The sequence below is a fragment of the Piliocolobus tephrosceles genome, chromosome 10 (genome assembly GCF_002776525.5).
Source record: "Piliocolobus tephrosceles isolate RC106 chromosome 10, ASM277652v3, whole genome shotgun sequence".
Classification (NCBI taxonomy): domain Eukaryota; kingdom Metazoa; phylum Chordata; class Mammalia; order Primates; family Cercopithecidae; genus Piliocolobus; species Piliocolobus tephrosceles.
In genome coordinates, this window is record NC_045443.1 from 101,878,410 (window position 1) to 101,894,173 (window position 15,764).

The 15,764-nt window shown below is 41.3% G+C and overlaps 1 pseudogene; it reads left to right on the forward strand.

The window, feature by feature from the left end:
- Nucleotides 1–880: 880 nt before the first annotated feature.
- On the forward strand, nt 881–15,550 carry LOC111538787 (annotated as a pseudogene).
- Nucleotides 15,551–15,764: the final 214 nt, after the last annotated feature.

The window sequence follows — 15,764 nt, forward strand, 5'->3', positions numbered from 1 at the left end:
AAAGAAAGAAAGAAAGGCCGGGTGCGGTGGCTCACGCCTGTAATCCCAGCACTTTGGGAGGCCGAGGGGGGCGGATCATGAGGTCAGAAGATGGAGACCATCCTGGCTAACACGGTGAAACCCCGTCTCTACTAAAAATGCAAAAAATTAGCCGGGCGTGGCGGCGGGCGCCTGTAGTCCCAGCTACTTGGGAGGCTGAGGAAGGAGAATGGCGGGAACCCGGGAGGCGGAGCTTGCAGTGAGCCGAGATCGTGCCACTGCACTCCAGACTGGGCGACTGAGCAAGACTCTGTCTCAGAAAAAAAAAAAAAAAACACAAGAACACTGAGTTAAAAGGTATGGCCATCTCAGGAGGTTGCAGTGAGCCGAGATCCGAGATTGAACCACTGTACTCCAGCCTGGGTGTTGGAGCAAGACCCTGTCTCAAAAAAAAGAGAAAAAAAAGTACGGCCATTTGAGTTTTTTTAACCTACACTGTCAAATTGTTTTCCAAAAGAATAGTATTAGCTTGTGTTACACAGCCCTGTGGACTCACTTCAGTGTACATTTATCAGCACTGGGAGTTTTCATTTTTTTTTTTTTTTTTTTTTGTATGTAAGAAATAACATTCCATCATGTGAATCTGCATTTCTCATTATGATGTAAAAATAAAATAAATAGATCTTTTATTCTATTTTCTTTGCTATTTTCTTTCTAACGAGTTGGCTGTTTTTGTTCTTTATTCATTTTATCATTTGTGGTCCTGTTTTTTTCTTACCAATTTGTTGGAGTTCTTTTTGTTGTTTTATTCTTTTTTTTTTTTCCCTATAAGTGTTTTCCCTATGCTGCTCTTTTACCTTATACAAAACTATTATCTGTCTTTGCTGCATCTACTGCAAGAATGAAGATCATTCTCAGCAATCAGACGGTTGACATTACTCTGAAGGGACACACAGTGATTGTAAAGGGCCCCAGAGGAAACCTGGGGAGGGACTTCAGATCACATCAATGTAGAAAGAACTCAGAAAAAAAAAAGAGGCACCAGGTTGACAAATGGTGGGGAAACAGAAAGGAGTTGGCTACCATTCGGACTATTTGTAGTCATGCACAGAAGGGTGTAACAAGGGTGTTACAATGGGCTTCCGTTACAAGATGAGGTCTATGTATGCTCACTTCCCCATCAACGTCCTTATCCAGGAGAATGGGTCTCTTGTTGAAATCCGAAACTTCTTGGCTGAAAAATACATCCACAGGGTTTGGATGAGGCCAGGTGTTGCTTGTTCAGTATCTCAAGCCCAGAAAGATGAATTAAGCCTTGAAGGAAATGACACTGACCTTGTTTCATATTCAGTGGCTTTGATTCAGCGAGCCACGGTTAAAAACAAGGATATCAGACCTATTTGTGATATTTAAATGATACAATAAAAGACCTATTGATTTGGGGGAAAAAACCCCAAATAACTATTATTATTTTACACTATACTCTGTTGGTCTTTTTGTTTGTATTTACTTCTGAGTTTGGAAGTTGTTACTCACTAGAGATACAGAAAAGGTTCCATTCAATATGCTGTGTTATACAATAATAAAGTGAAAAAACTTTTCGCCAAATTATCAAGTCATCATTACCATACCATACTATTTTGAAAGTATATTTTATTGCTTTGTGATTTTTTTTTTTTTTTTTTTGAGATGGAGTCTCGCTCTGTAGCCAGGCTGGAGTGCAGTGGCATGATCTTGGCTCACTGCAACCTCTGCCTTCCGGGTTCAAACCATTCTCCTGCCTCAGCCTCCTGAGTAGCTGGGATTACAGGCGTGCACCATCATACTCAGCTAATTTTTGTATTTTTAGTAGAGACAGGGTTTCACCATGTTGGCCAGGATGGTCTTGATCTCCTGACCTCGTGATCTACCCACCTCAGTCTCCCAAAGTGCTGAGATTGCAAGTGTGAGCCACTGTGCCCGGCCACGTGATGGCTTTTTTTAAAATCATAACTGATTCTGTATTTGTCTCTTTCTGGTCTATCTAATCTCTTTTACTGATCTCTGTTTACTTGTATAAAAACAAGTAGGGAGCCTATTTTATTATTACTCTTTAGTTTCAGTTTTTACAAGTGGACAGTAAGTACTTCATGGATCCAAATATTAGGAATTGATCTTAGGCAAAAAAGTTGGGACAAAATGGAAGCAACTTATCATTACAGTTTTTTTTTTTTTGAGACAGAGCCTCACTTTGTTGCCCTGGCTGCAGTGCAATGATGCAACCTCGGCTCACTGCAAACTACGCCTCCCGGGTTCAAGTGATTCTCCCTCCTCAGCCTCCTGAGTAGCTAGCATTACAGACACCCACCATTATGCCTGGCTAATTTTTGTGTTTTTCATTATGACAGAGTTTGACCATGTTGGCTAGGCTGGTCTCGAACTCCTGATCTCAGGCGATCTGCCCGCCTTGGCCTCCCAAAGTGCTGGGATTACAGGTGTGAGCCACCATGCCTGGCTCATTACAGTTTTATCTGCATTTTACTCACTACCTGGTTCTGTGCTGTTCTTGTAACATTTACTTAACATATTTCTTTGAATGCTGCTTCAAATTTTATTTCAAAATTGAGGGGGAAAATTATAAGCAAATGATAAACATAAATAAAATTTTATTTTCCTTTTTTGTTAGAGGCAGAATTTAAGGAAAAATTCTGATGATTTTGATTACAGGTAGTGGCTAACCTCTTATGATTTATTTACTTACCTATTTATCTTTCTATCTATTTGTACTTTTTTTTTTTTTTTTTTTTGATAAACAGTCTCTCCCCAGTAAGAATGCAGTTCTTCTTAATCACAGAAGTTATTCCTTTCCTTGTGATGGCCTTCTCTGTTCTGTGTCTTGGCAAATATCTGAGCCTAATAGTTGGGTGGTGCCCTTGGCATAGATGTTATGTAAGGAATTGTCACCTGCTTTTAGAGTCAGTCATCCCATGAAATCGAAGGAGTCAGTAAGGCGTTATGGAATCAGGAGGCTTGTGTGACAGCTCTGACGCTGATACCAATTAATTACCTGACTGGACCTCAGTTTCCTCATCAGTAGAATGAACATAGTTGGCCTAGTGACCCCAAATGTCTGTCCCAAGCTAACATTCTGTGATTCTCTTCTCTTGAGATGTTGCCACGAGAAATGTTTACTTCTACATTACTTTTTAAAATAAGACAAATAGAGAACAGAAAATGAGAACTAGAGTTTAATTTTAAAATTTTGAAGTGTCATTGATGAGGCTATAGTCATGTGTCATGTTGCTTTAGTCCAATAGTTCTTAATTAAGAGTATGCATTAGAACTACCAGTGAACATTTAAAACATATGCATATACGTGTGTGAACATATATAAATATATACACACATACATATGTTTGCTTGTTTATTTATTTACTTATTTAATTACTGGAGACAGAGTCTCACTCTTTTGCCCAGGCTAGAGTGTAGTGGTGCAACCTTGGCTCACTGCAACCTCCACCTCCTGGGTTCAAGCAATTCTCCTGCCTCAGCCTCCCAAGTAGCTGGGATTACAGGCGTGTGCCACAACACTCAGCTAATTTTCTTTTTTTTTTTTTTTTGAGACGGAGTCTTGCTCTGTCGCCCAGGCTGGAGTGCAGTGGCTGGATCTCAGCTCACTGCAAGCTCCGCCTCCTGGGTTTACGCCATTCTCCTGCCTCAGCCTCCGGAGTAGCTGGGACTACAGGCGCCTGCCACCTCGCCCGGCTAGTTTTTTTGTATTTTTTAGTAGAGACGGGGTTTCACTGTGTTAGCCAGGATGGTCTTGATCTCCTGACCTCGTGATCTGCCCGTCTCGGCCTCCCAAAGTGCTGGGATTACAGGCTTGAGCCACCGCACCCGGCCCAGCTAATTTTCATATTTTAAGTAGAGATGGGGTTTCACCATGTTGGTCGGGCTGGTCTCAAACTCCTGATCTCAGGTGATCCAACTGCATCAGCCTCCCAAAGTGCTGGAATTACGGGCGTGAGCCACTGCACCTGGCCACACACACAAATATGCATGCTTAGGCCCCTGCCTTGCAAGTCTGATTCAGTAGGTTAAGGATACGGATGAGACCTAGGAAGTCTTGCTTATTCAGATGCAAATAAGGGTTAAGAGGCTCCCTTCCACTTATGGAAGGCAGATACTATAGGTATAGACTGATCTGGTATACTCTGCAACAAATAAGTCCTATTGCTCTTCTGGGATCCTATAATTAATTGGCACAAAATGTTAGTTTTTCTTTTTTTGAGATACAGTCTTGCACTGTCTCCTGGGCTGAAGTGCAGTGGCACGATCTTGGCTCACTGCAACCTTTGCCTCCCAGGTTCAAGCGATTCTCCTGCCTCAGCCTACCAGTGCTGGGATTACAGGCATGAGCCACCGCCGCCTGCCCAGAGAAACTACAACAAGCGAGAAATTACAACAAGCTAGTTTTTCTTTAAGAAGAACCCACTTCTCATTTTCTTATCTGTTCAGGCTGGTAAAACAAAATAGCATAAACTAGGTGGCTTATCAACAAAGGAAAACAATTTATTACAGTTCTGTGACCCAGGAAGTCCAAGATCAAGGTGCCAGTAGATTCCATGTCTGGTGAGGGCCCACTTCCTGATTCTCAGTAGGTACCTTCTTGCTGTGTCCTCACATGGTGGAAGGGGAGATGGGCTCTCTGGAGTTTCTTTCATAACTGCGCTAATCCCATTCTTGAGGGCTCCTAATCACCTCCCAAAGGCCCCTCCTTCTAATGCTGTCACTTTGAGAGTTAAGATTTTGACACGGAAATTTTAGAGGTATAGAAGCATTCAGATCATAGCACTTATATCTCAAAGATTAGGATATTTCTATGTTCCTTTTCACTTTTCTATCCATATGTTAAGGATTAGTAACATTTGATTGTCTGGTATATAATAAAACAGTCTCTTGGTTGTTGACCCTAAATTGACATTGTGTGATAGAGGTTATTTAAAAATTTCTTAAATTAACTACTTTCTAAAAACTATTTTTATAAAATAATACATGTTCATGGTTTAAAAACACATAGTACCAAAAGTATGATGAAAGTGAAAGCTTACTAGAGATAATGATTAATAATAATAACGATTAATAATAAACATTTTGGGAATTTAGCTGATTTTATTAACACCATTTAAATATCAGTCTAGGTGTAGTGACAGTATAACATACTGGTTAAAAGCATGGGCTCTACCTTTCCATTTATGGTCAATTGATTTTTGACAAGGGTGGCAAGACATATCAATAGGGAAAGGTTAGTCATTTCAACAAATAGTGCTGAGACAGCAGGTTATCCACATGCAAAAGAAGAAAGTTGGATGCCTGCCTCACACAACACATGAAAATTAACTTAAAATGGATCATAGTCCTAAAGTAAGAACTAAAACTACAAGACACTTAGAAAAAAAGTAAAATCCCTGTGACTTTGGAATAGGCAATAGTTTCTTATATATGACAATGACACCAAAAGCACAAGCAAAGAAGAAAAAGATATATTTGACTTGATCAAAATTAAAAACTATATTTCAAAAAGACTTCTATATTTTAAACCTGTTTTATTTATTTATTTATTTATTTATTTATTTATTTATTTATTTATTTATTTTTTATTTTTTTTTTTTTTTTGAGGCGGAGTCTCGCTAGGTCGCCCGGACTGGAGTGCAGTGGCCGGATCTCAGCTCACTGCAAGCTCCGCCTCCCGGGTTCCCGCCATTCTCCTGCCTCAGCCTCCCAAGTAGCTGGGACTACAGGCGCCCGCCACCTCGTCCGGCCAGTTTTTGTATTTTTAGTAGAGACGGGGTTTCACCGTGTTAGCCAGGATGGTCTCGATCTCCTGACCTCGTGATCCGCCCGTCTCGGCCTCCCAAAGTGCTGGGATTACAGGCTTGAGCCACCGCGCCCGGCCTTTTAAACCTGTTTTTTTTAAAGTGTAGGTTCTAGAGAATGATAACCTAACTTTGAATTTTAGCTTCATTACTTATTGTAAGCTGTGCAACCCTGAGGACATTGCGTAACCTCTCTGAGTCTGTGTCCTTGTTTGTAAAATGGGGATGATGGTAGCAGTACCCACCTAACGATATTGCTGGAAGGATTAAATGAAAGGAGGCTTACAAACATTAACCCTCTGTCTAGTTCTGGATAAATACACATACCAACTATGAAGATGATAAGGAGATTGAAGAAGGATGAATGGCTTACTTGGATCCGCAGAAATGAGAAGAAATCACCTAAGGAGCAAGTAGTAAGGGTGGGCTTGAGCTTGGTTTATTTGTGGGTCCTGAAGAAGACGGCTAGTTTAAATATTTTTACAAGCTGGAGGTAGCAATCTCTTGGTGGTTTTGACTGGTGATGATGCCCAGGATGACAGTGCTGTCATGTGGGGATAACATACCACTAAGCTGGATCATGTTTGTTTTGATGCCTGATGGGGCCAGCACAAAATCCTGAGGAGAAAACAGAATCCGCAGAAAGTATTCTTGCAATCTTGCTGCATCTTGCCTGAAGATCCTGTGTCTGCTTATCCAGGAGTTAGCCTGGAAGAAAATGTGTAAACCTTGCTTTGAGAGGTCTGCCCCTATGTCTGTAAGCAGAGTTGTGTTGGAAGGGGACGTCTGTCTGACATTTGGCCTCTCTGCAGTTAAACCATGGTTGGGAATAGAGATGGCATAAAATGTGGCCTCAGTATTTCGAACCTGTTACTTATTTTCCTGTGTCCAGGGAAGCTTCCGATTATGGCTTGTTACTTGGCAGGATCCCCTGAGAACATATCTTAAGTGTGATCTGAGTCAGGAATATTGAATACTTTGTCAGAGGTTCCAGTCAGATGAAAGAACTAAATCTATAATCTTCATTAGAGTCCTTCCTTCCTCAGATTCCTTATTTTGGCCTGTGGGACTGAAATGGTAATGCTCTTAGAGTGAACCTAATATTAGAAAATGCATCATCATGTTTTCCTTTGTGATAATTACCATCCTTACTTCCATTACTTCTAGCTAAAGATCATCACCCTGGTAAAACTTTGCCAGAGAACCCAGCAGGATTCACCAGCACGGCCACTGCAGACCTCAGAGCCCTGCTGCAGGCCTATATAGACGGTCACTCTGTGGTCATCTTCAGTAGGTCCACATGCACACGCTGTGCTGAGGTAAGGCTTTAAACTCAAGGGGTTTAAATGGAATTGTAGCAATTTGACAAGACTTTTGAGCTCAAGTGTAAAGAATTGGATTTCACCTTTAGGAAGAGTGTACGCAGGCTGGGCGCAGTGGCTCACACCTGTAATCCCAGCACTTTGGAAGGCCAAGGCGGGCGGATCACAAGGTCAAGAGATCAAGACCATCCTGGCCAATGTAGTGAAACCCCGTCTCTACTAAAAATACAACAATTAGCCCGACGTGGTGGCATGCACCTGTAGTCCCAGCTACTCGGGAGGATGAGACAGGAGAATCACTTGAACCCGGGAGCAGAGGTTGCAGTGAGCCGAGATTGTGCCACTGCACTCTAGCCTGGGCAACAGAGCGAGACTCCATCTCAAAAAAAAAAAAAAAGGAAAAGTGTATGTAGGTGTAACTTGCTTTAGAGTAATTGTAAAATGCGGTTTTGATAACAAAATACTGCTTGAATAATCTCTTTCTGAGCTTTTGGGAAGTATGAGATGTTTTCAGGTAGTCAAGTTCAGGTAAGGTTAGGGTGGGGGAGTTACCAAACCAGTTGATGTACTGTCCTTTCAGATATGTCTGTAGGGAATATTTTATAAGGAACGGTTACTTAGGGTACTACCAAATTTTGGTAAATATCTCTTCATGCTGTGGTTTATTGTGGGGAAAATAACTTCACAAAGAATAAACTGTTTCCTACTTGGTTCTTAATCTTAGATTATCAAAGAGAAAAGGTCAGTGGTTACAGCCATGGGGAGGATTAGTTTAGTCCACCCTGAATAAATCAGGGTGAGAATTGAAAGGCAAACGTGATCTGTCTGGTGCTTCATAGTAAGGCTGAGGGCATTTACATGTCACTGAAGTTTAGCTCTAGGCCTACACAATGGAGCCTTAGGTAAACATAAGTGGCCATCTGTCCAGGTTCACTGGGAGGTTAATTTATTATTAAGTTTAAATTTCTCTCAGGTTGTCTGCCCCATGACTTACTTTCCAGATCTCAAGGAACTTGAATTCAGAAGCCTTTTTATTCTAGAAGCCTTACATAGAAATAAATGGGCTTATGGGCTTTTTGGACTCTCTTTCTCTCTCTCGCTTTGCGCGCGCGTGTGTGTGCCTGTGTGTGCCTGTGCACACGCGTACTTTTTTCCCAAGTAAAGATAAAGGAAGGTGGGCGGTGAAAACACTGAAGTAGGGAGACCCTTTCATCCTTGTCTCTCTCCTGAACACATTATGCATCGATGCCACCTTAGGCTTCATCCCAATCAATGTGATAGTGATGCCTTTCCTGTAGGACATCATATTGTGAGTAGGACTGCAAAGAGGCGGAAGACACAGGTCCCATCCCTGGGGATTTAGCTCAACTGAGAGGGCAGAACATAGGCTTAAGAAGAAAAATGATCTCAAATAACCCTTCCTAAATTCTACATGATTGGACAGGCAGTAAGTGTTAGAGAATTTAGAAGAGGGCTGGGCATTAGAAAACTGCTATGTAATTCTTGTCCTCTGGGGGCTTAGTTATCTAGTTTTGCAATTCTTGTCTGCTTTTGGAACCTACTGCCCCCACCCCCACACCACCTGCCACTTCCTTTTTTTTTAATCTTTAAAATGAAGGGCTTGAACTAGTTGCTTATTGAGGGTTTTGTTTTTGTTTTTGTTTTTGAGATAGAGTCTCACTCTGTTGCCCAGGCTGGAGTGCAATGGTGTGATCTTGGCTCACTGCAACCTCCGCCTCCTGGTTCAAGCAATTCTCCTGCCTCAGCCTCCCGAGTAGCTAGGACTACAGGTGCGGGCCACCATGCCTTGCTAATTTTCTATTTTTAGAAAAGATGGGGTTTCACTATGTTGGCCAGGCTGGTCTTGAACTCCTGACCTTGTTATGATCCTCCCGCCCCGGCCTCCAAAAGTGCTGGGATTATAGGCATGAGCCACTGCGCCCAGCCTGAGGGCTTTCTTAGTTCTGAAATTACGTGTTTGTCTAGTCTTTTTCATTACCAAACAATGGTTAAGAGCCTAGACTCTAAAGTCAGAGTGTGGATCTTGGTTCTGTGATTTATCAGGCATGTGACTTTGGTTGTTTACCTGTGGTGTACAGTTTTCCCATGTGTAAAATGTGGATATTAATAGTACCTATATCATAAGTTTGTTAGGAGGATTAAATTAATAAATATTTATAAAAGCCATAGAACATACTTGACACATAGTAAACACTATATCAGTGTTTGTTAAATAAAATAACTACTTGCATTTTTCCTTTTCCTATCAGGACTAACCTTGGGTGGTTAATCTTCCTTCTGTCAGTACTGAGGCTAGATTAAATGGTAATCAACAAATACCTGACTTAATGCTAAGTACAGTTAATCCTATCAGTGGATTAATAGCTATGTGAGTGCCATCTATATGCCATCTATGTGCCAGGCATTCAGTCGCTCTGCTTATATTTTCAAACATTATTAAAGACTTGAGAGCTGGGCACAGTGGCTTATGCCTATAATCCTAATGCTTTGGGAGGCCAAGGCAAGTGGTTCATCTGAAGCCAGGAGTTTGAGACCAGTCTGGGCAACATAACAAGACTCTATTTTTATGGGAAAAAAAAAGAAAGAAAGAAAAAAAAAAAAAAAATAAATATATATATATATATATATATATATCTTGGCATGGTTTGCATGTGCCTGTAATCCTAGCTTCTCAGGAGGCTGAGGTGAGAGGATCACTTGAGCCCAGGAGTTCAAGGTTACAGTGAGCTATGATTATGCCACTGCACTCTAGCCTGGCTGACAGAGTGAGACTGTCTCTAAAATAAATACATATGGTTGTGGTGGCTCACACCTGTAATCCCAGCACTTTGGGAGACTGAGACAGGCAGATCACTTGAGGCCAGGAGTTCAAGATCAGCCTAGGCAACATGGTGAAACCCTATCTCTTCTAAAACTACAAAAATTAGCCAGTTGTGGTGGTGAACACCTGTAATCCCAGCTACTCAAGAGGCACATGCATGAGAATCACTTAAAACTCAGGAAGCTGAGGTGGCAGTGAGGCAAATCATGCCACTGAGCTACAGCCTGGGTAACAGAGCAACACTCTATCTAAATAAATAAATAAATAAATAAAAATTAAGAAATAAAATAAATAAGTAAACAGAAAATGCCAATTTTAACCCTGCCCTAGTTCTGGAATGAAGAGTTGGGCTAGCAGTCAGGATTGCTACTAGTGATAGATAATCAGTGTGCTCCTTGCAATTCCAGGTCTCTTTGACCTGTCATTTTTCTTTTTTTCTTTTTTTTTTTTAAGTCCCCATTATGCCCCAGAATGTTCTTATTCTTACTGTTATCTCTGAAATCTACTAACTCCCTCATTTCCCAGCTCTCCTGCCTATCCCTGAAAATGCAAAGCCTTGCCTGTATTTCCCCAGTTTTACTGAATTAAAACTAGCCTGGGAATGAAGAACTTTTCCTGTAACATTTGTGTTAGTTATTTGCATGCTTATTTAAACATACAGTTGCCCGGGCGCGGTGGCTCATACCTGTAATCCCAGCACTTTGGGAGGCCGAGGCAGGCAGATCACCTGAGGTCAGGAGACCAGCCTGACCAACATGGAGAAACCCCATGTCTACTAAAAATACAAAAATTAGCCGGGTGTGTTGGCACAGGCCTGTAATCCCAGCTACTCGGGAGGCTGAGGCAGAATTGCTTGAACCCGGGAGGTGGAGTTTGCAGTGAGCCGAGATCACGCCATTGCACTCCAGCCTGGGCAACAAAAGTGCAACTGTCTCAACAACAACAACAACAGCAACAACAACACATAGTTATCCTGGCAAATTTATTTAATGTCATTATCCAAACAATCACTGGGTATGTCAGGTCTTTTAGATAAACATCCCCTGGTTTTACCTTGTTGATTTCAGATTGTTTTCAGATTGATGCCAGTTAATTTGGAAATTAATTTTCTAGTCTTTGGCTGTGAAAGATGATTAGGTGCTTTTCCTGGTAAAGTGGTGAATTTCTTCTGAGGGTATACGACTCATATACTTAGCTGTTCACATTTATTTATTTATTTAAATTACCTTGAAGTAGAATTTTCCCAGGTTTTTTTCTTTAGTTTTTATTTAATCATCTTATTTAACAAGTGGGATATGAGTAAATCAGAGCTCCGCCTCCCGGGTTCACACCATTCTCCTGCCTCAGCCTCCTGAGTAGCTGGGACTACAGGCGTCCGCCACCATGCCCGGCTAATTTTTTTATATTTTTAGTAGAGATAGGGTTTCACTATGTTAGCCAGGATGGTCTCGATCTCCTAACCTCGTGATCCACCTGCCTCAGCCTCCCAAAGTGCTGGGATTACAGGCGTGAGCCACCATGCCTGGCTGAGAAACTTTGTTTTTATATTGATACTTGGTCTGATGAATGTGCATTTCTCTCTGGGATGAGTAATGTCGTTTGCATTAATTCAAGTTGGAAAGTGCCCATAAGGAAACTAACTTCTGCATAATGTAGCTTTCCACTCTTGCATAACACATTAGTTACCGTATGTGTTTTGCATGCATCTGGCTGTGAAGAGGTTTTAAAGTGCAAAGATAATCCTCTCCACCTTTTCAGAATTGCAATATTCGTTTCTTATAGCTGTTTCAGAGTGGTGGGGGGAACTGAATTCAGATTCAGACTGGGGCTTAGGTGCCATCTAAAAGAGTTTAAGAAAAAGACTACTGGCCGGGTGTGGTGGCTCACGCCCGTAATCCCAGCACTTTGGGAGGCTGAGGTGGGCAGATCACGAAGTCAGAAGATTGAGACCATCCTGGCCAACATGGTGAAACCCCATCTCTACTAAAAATACAAAAATTGGCTGGGTGTGGTCCCACCTAATTGGTTTGCTGAGGCAGGAGAATTGCCTGGACGTGGGAGGCAGAGATTGCAGTGAGCGGAGATAGCGCCACTGCACTCCCCTGGCAACAATGCAAGACTCAGTCTCGGCCGGGCGCGGTGGCTCAAGCCTGTAATCCCAGCACTTTGGGAGGCCGAGACGGGTGGATCACGAGGTCAGGAGATCGAGCCCATCCTGGCCTACACGGTGAAACCCCGTCCCTACCAAAAAATACAAAAAACTAGCCGGGCGAGGTGGCGGGAGCCTGTAGTCCCAGCTACTCGGGAGGCTGAGGCAGGAGAATGGCGTAAACCCGGGAGGCGGAGCTTGCAGTGAGCCGAGATCGCGCCACTGCACTCCAGCCTGGGCGACACAGCCAGACTCCGTCTCAAAAAGAAAAAAAAAAGACTCTGTCTCAAAAAATAAAAATAAAAAAATAAAAAGAAGACTAATGATGTTGAATGAATGAACTGATTTTCCCATTTTATCAAAATGTTGAATTTGGTCCTATAAAAATGACAGAAATCTCCCAGTGTACTTCTATACAATAGGAAGTCTACTGTTTTAGTAGTTAAGGTTAGAATGAGACTTTTTTTGTTTTTTGTTTTTCAAGAATACATTTTCCTCATTGATCATCTCTGTGAACTTCAGGCTGCTCTGGCCTTTTAAATTTTATTGTATAACTGAAGGAATATGGTTCTAAACTTTCCTAAATTATTGACAGACTGTTTGTGTCTTGTACATAAAAGTCTCTTGTGTCAGTAGTTTAAATGTTATCTAGTGGTAAAAGTAACTTTTAAATAAAATTTTGTTTTTTATCGGTATAATTTGTATAACCATGAGCATATGATTTTTTGTTTGTTTGTTTTATTTAACAGTCTCAGGGCATAATAGCTTTTTTTGTAACTGATTTATTGGTTGAAGATTACTCAGCCAAAAAAGAAATAATACTTTGACTATTGTAAGAATATATTTTTCTCAGGTTTGCCACATAATGCTTTGGAAACATTAAGTGTTCCAATGCTTTTTAAAATATGGTATTAAATCCATTTTATAATGAGGTAGACTGAGTCACTAAACATATAAAATGTAACTTATGAAGCGATACAGATGAATCATTGACAATTGAATAGAATCAACAGACTTCAAATACTCTTTTAAATATCATTACTGTCAACAGGGAGAATCGTATGGGTTACACAAAAGTGAATTGGAAAGTTTTCAAAGGTGAAGGCTGGTTGAGAAAGGAAGTAATGAAGCTGGATAAGAGATTCTCCTGTTGGTTATAACCTCATTTTTCATTTTCCTCCTTGTTTTTCGACTTCTTCCAGGTAAAGAAGTTATTTAAATCTCTGTGTGTTCCTTATTTTGTGCTTGAACTTGATCAAACAGGTAAGTTTCTATTTAATATGTAAATCATAGCTGCTGACTGTACATTTTATTTATTCTACCTGGCTTTAATTTGTCTTCCTTGAAGTTTTTATTGTTTAGTGAGCACTTGCTAGCTCACTAGTCATTTAGACAGGGTACTCTCCTGGAGCTAATGATATTTACCTTTAGCCTTTACCTAGTTTATAGCCTTGGTATTACCCAGAGTTTCCTGTTATTGAAATTATTCTTCTTACTACTCATGAATCTAGTTACAGATACAGTATTTGCTGGTTTTATGGTAACTTTGTTTTTGCAAAATTTTCTCCTTTCTGATAAGTAATGCACATAGTATTTGAATTAAATATAAATTGAGATGCCTTCAGAAATTTTGGCAGGGACATATAAAGATCAGTAAAGGTAAAAGATCCATGAAAAGTGCTACTGGGAAATCCCAGGGAGAGAAAGGTTGGTGGAGTATAACAAAAAGTTTCTTTCTAGGACCATAGTGCTCCTTTTTTGTGGGTCAGAAAATCCCAAGGGCTCACAGGCAAACATTAAGAATCTAATCTAGGCCTGTTGGTGACTCATGCCTCTAATCCCAACACATTGGGAGGCCAAGGTGGTAGGATCGCTTGAGGCCAGGAGTTTGAGACCAGCCTGGGCAACAGAGTGAGAGCTTGTCTCTACAAAAATAAAGAATTAAAAAATCAGCCAGGCATAGTGGCATGAGCCTGTAGTTCTAGCTACTAAGGAGGCTGAGGCAGGAAGATTGCTTGAGCCAAGGAGTTCAAGGTTACAGTGAGCTATGATTGCACCATTGCACTCTAGCCTGGATTCCTGAGTGAGACCTTGTTTCAAAAAACAAAAAGAATCTCCTAGTCGCCAGCACCATCATTTCTATTAGGAAAAGTGGGCCCCTCCAGATTAGGAAGAGGAGGTAAATAAACTTCATGCCTAGTAGCTTAAAGGAAGCAGAGTCCTAGGCATTGACAGTCTCTGCTCAGTCTCCAAACGAATACAAAGATAGGGCCTGGCGTGGTGGCTCACACCTGTAATCCTAGCACTTGGGGAGGCTGTGGTGGCTGGATTCCCTGAGGTTGGGAGTTTGAGACCAGCCTAGCCAATATGGTGAAACCCCATCTCTACTAAATAATAAAAAAAAATTAGCTAGGTGTGGTGCCGTGTGCCTGCAGTCCCAGCTACTCAGGAGGCTGAGGCAGGAGAATCGCTGGAACCCTTCTTAGCAGGCGGAGGTTGCAGTGAGCCAAGATCGCATCACTGCACTCCAGCCTGGGTGACAGAGTGAGACTCCATCTCAGAACAACAACAACAACAACAAAAACAAACAGAAAAAAACAAAGAAAGGATTCAACTAGACAGAGAAAGATATATGGCAATCGGGAGATATGAGCAATTGGCATATAAGTTTCATTTCTAGGGTCAGGAGGAATGAGGTAGTTGTGTGGCAAGACATATTACTTGATGTTTCTAAAGATAGGTTCTCTAACACAGAGAGCATCACATAATAACTACCACATATAGAGTGTTAGTTCCTGTTTTACATGGACTATGCTGGGTTAAGTATAGTTACCTATCCTCACATGAACTCAGCAAGGAAGATATTCTCTATATTTTATAAATGAGGAAATTGAATCCCAGAAAAGTCAATTAACTTCCTTAACATTGACCTGGTGCAGTGGCTCATGCCTGTAATCCCAGCACTTTGGGAGGCTGAGGCGGGTGGATCACCTGAGGTTGGGAGTTGAAGACCAGCCTGACCAATATGGAGAAACCCCATCTCTACTAAAAATACTAAATTAGCTGGGCATGGTGGCTCATGCCTGTAATCCCAGTTACTCAGGAGGCTGAGGCAGGAGAATCGCTTGAACCTGGGAGGCAGAGGTTGTGGTGAGCCAAGATTGTGCCATTGTACTCCAGCCTGGGCAACAAGAGCGAAACTCAGTCTCAAAAAACAAACAAAACAAAAAACCCAAACAACAACAACAACAAAAACTTCCCTAACTTCATATGAATACTGGATCTATAATTTGGACATAGGCCTGTGTAATTCTGAAGCCTATGTTATTTCTGTAATACCGTGTTGTCTGTCTCCCCTACAGTGACCCTCTATTCCTTCATCAAGGAAGGCTCTTGCCCCTAAATACTCCATAATATGACAGGAAATCTCAATATATAAAATTTCTTCTGGGTCCAAAAGTAGCCTTTTATAAAAATATAAATTTTCCTGGGAAACTTAAGTCACTTGCAACTTGCTGTGAATTAGAGAAAAATAACCAAACAGAACAAGAACCAAACAAGCAAATTAAGCTAATATAAGATAAAGCTAATGAACATGTCCTTCAAGGATGGGAAAG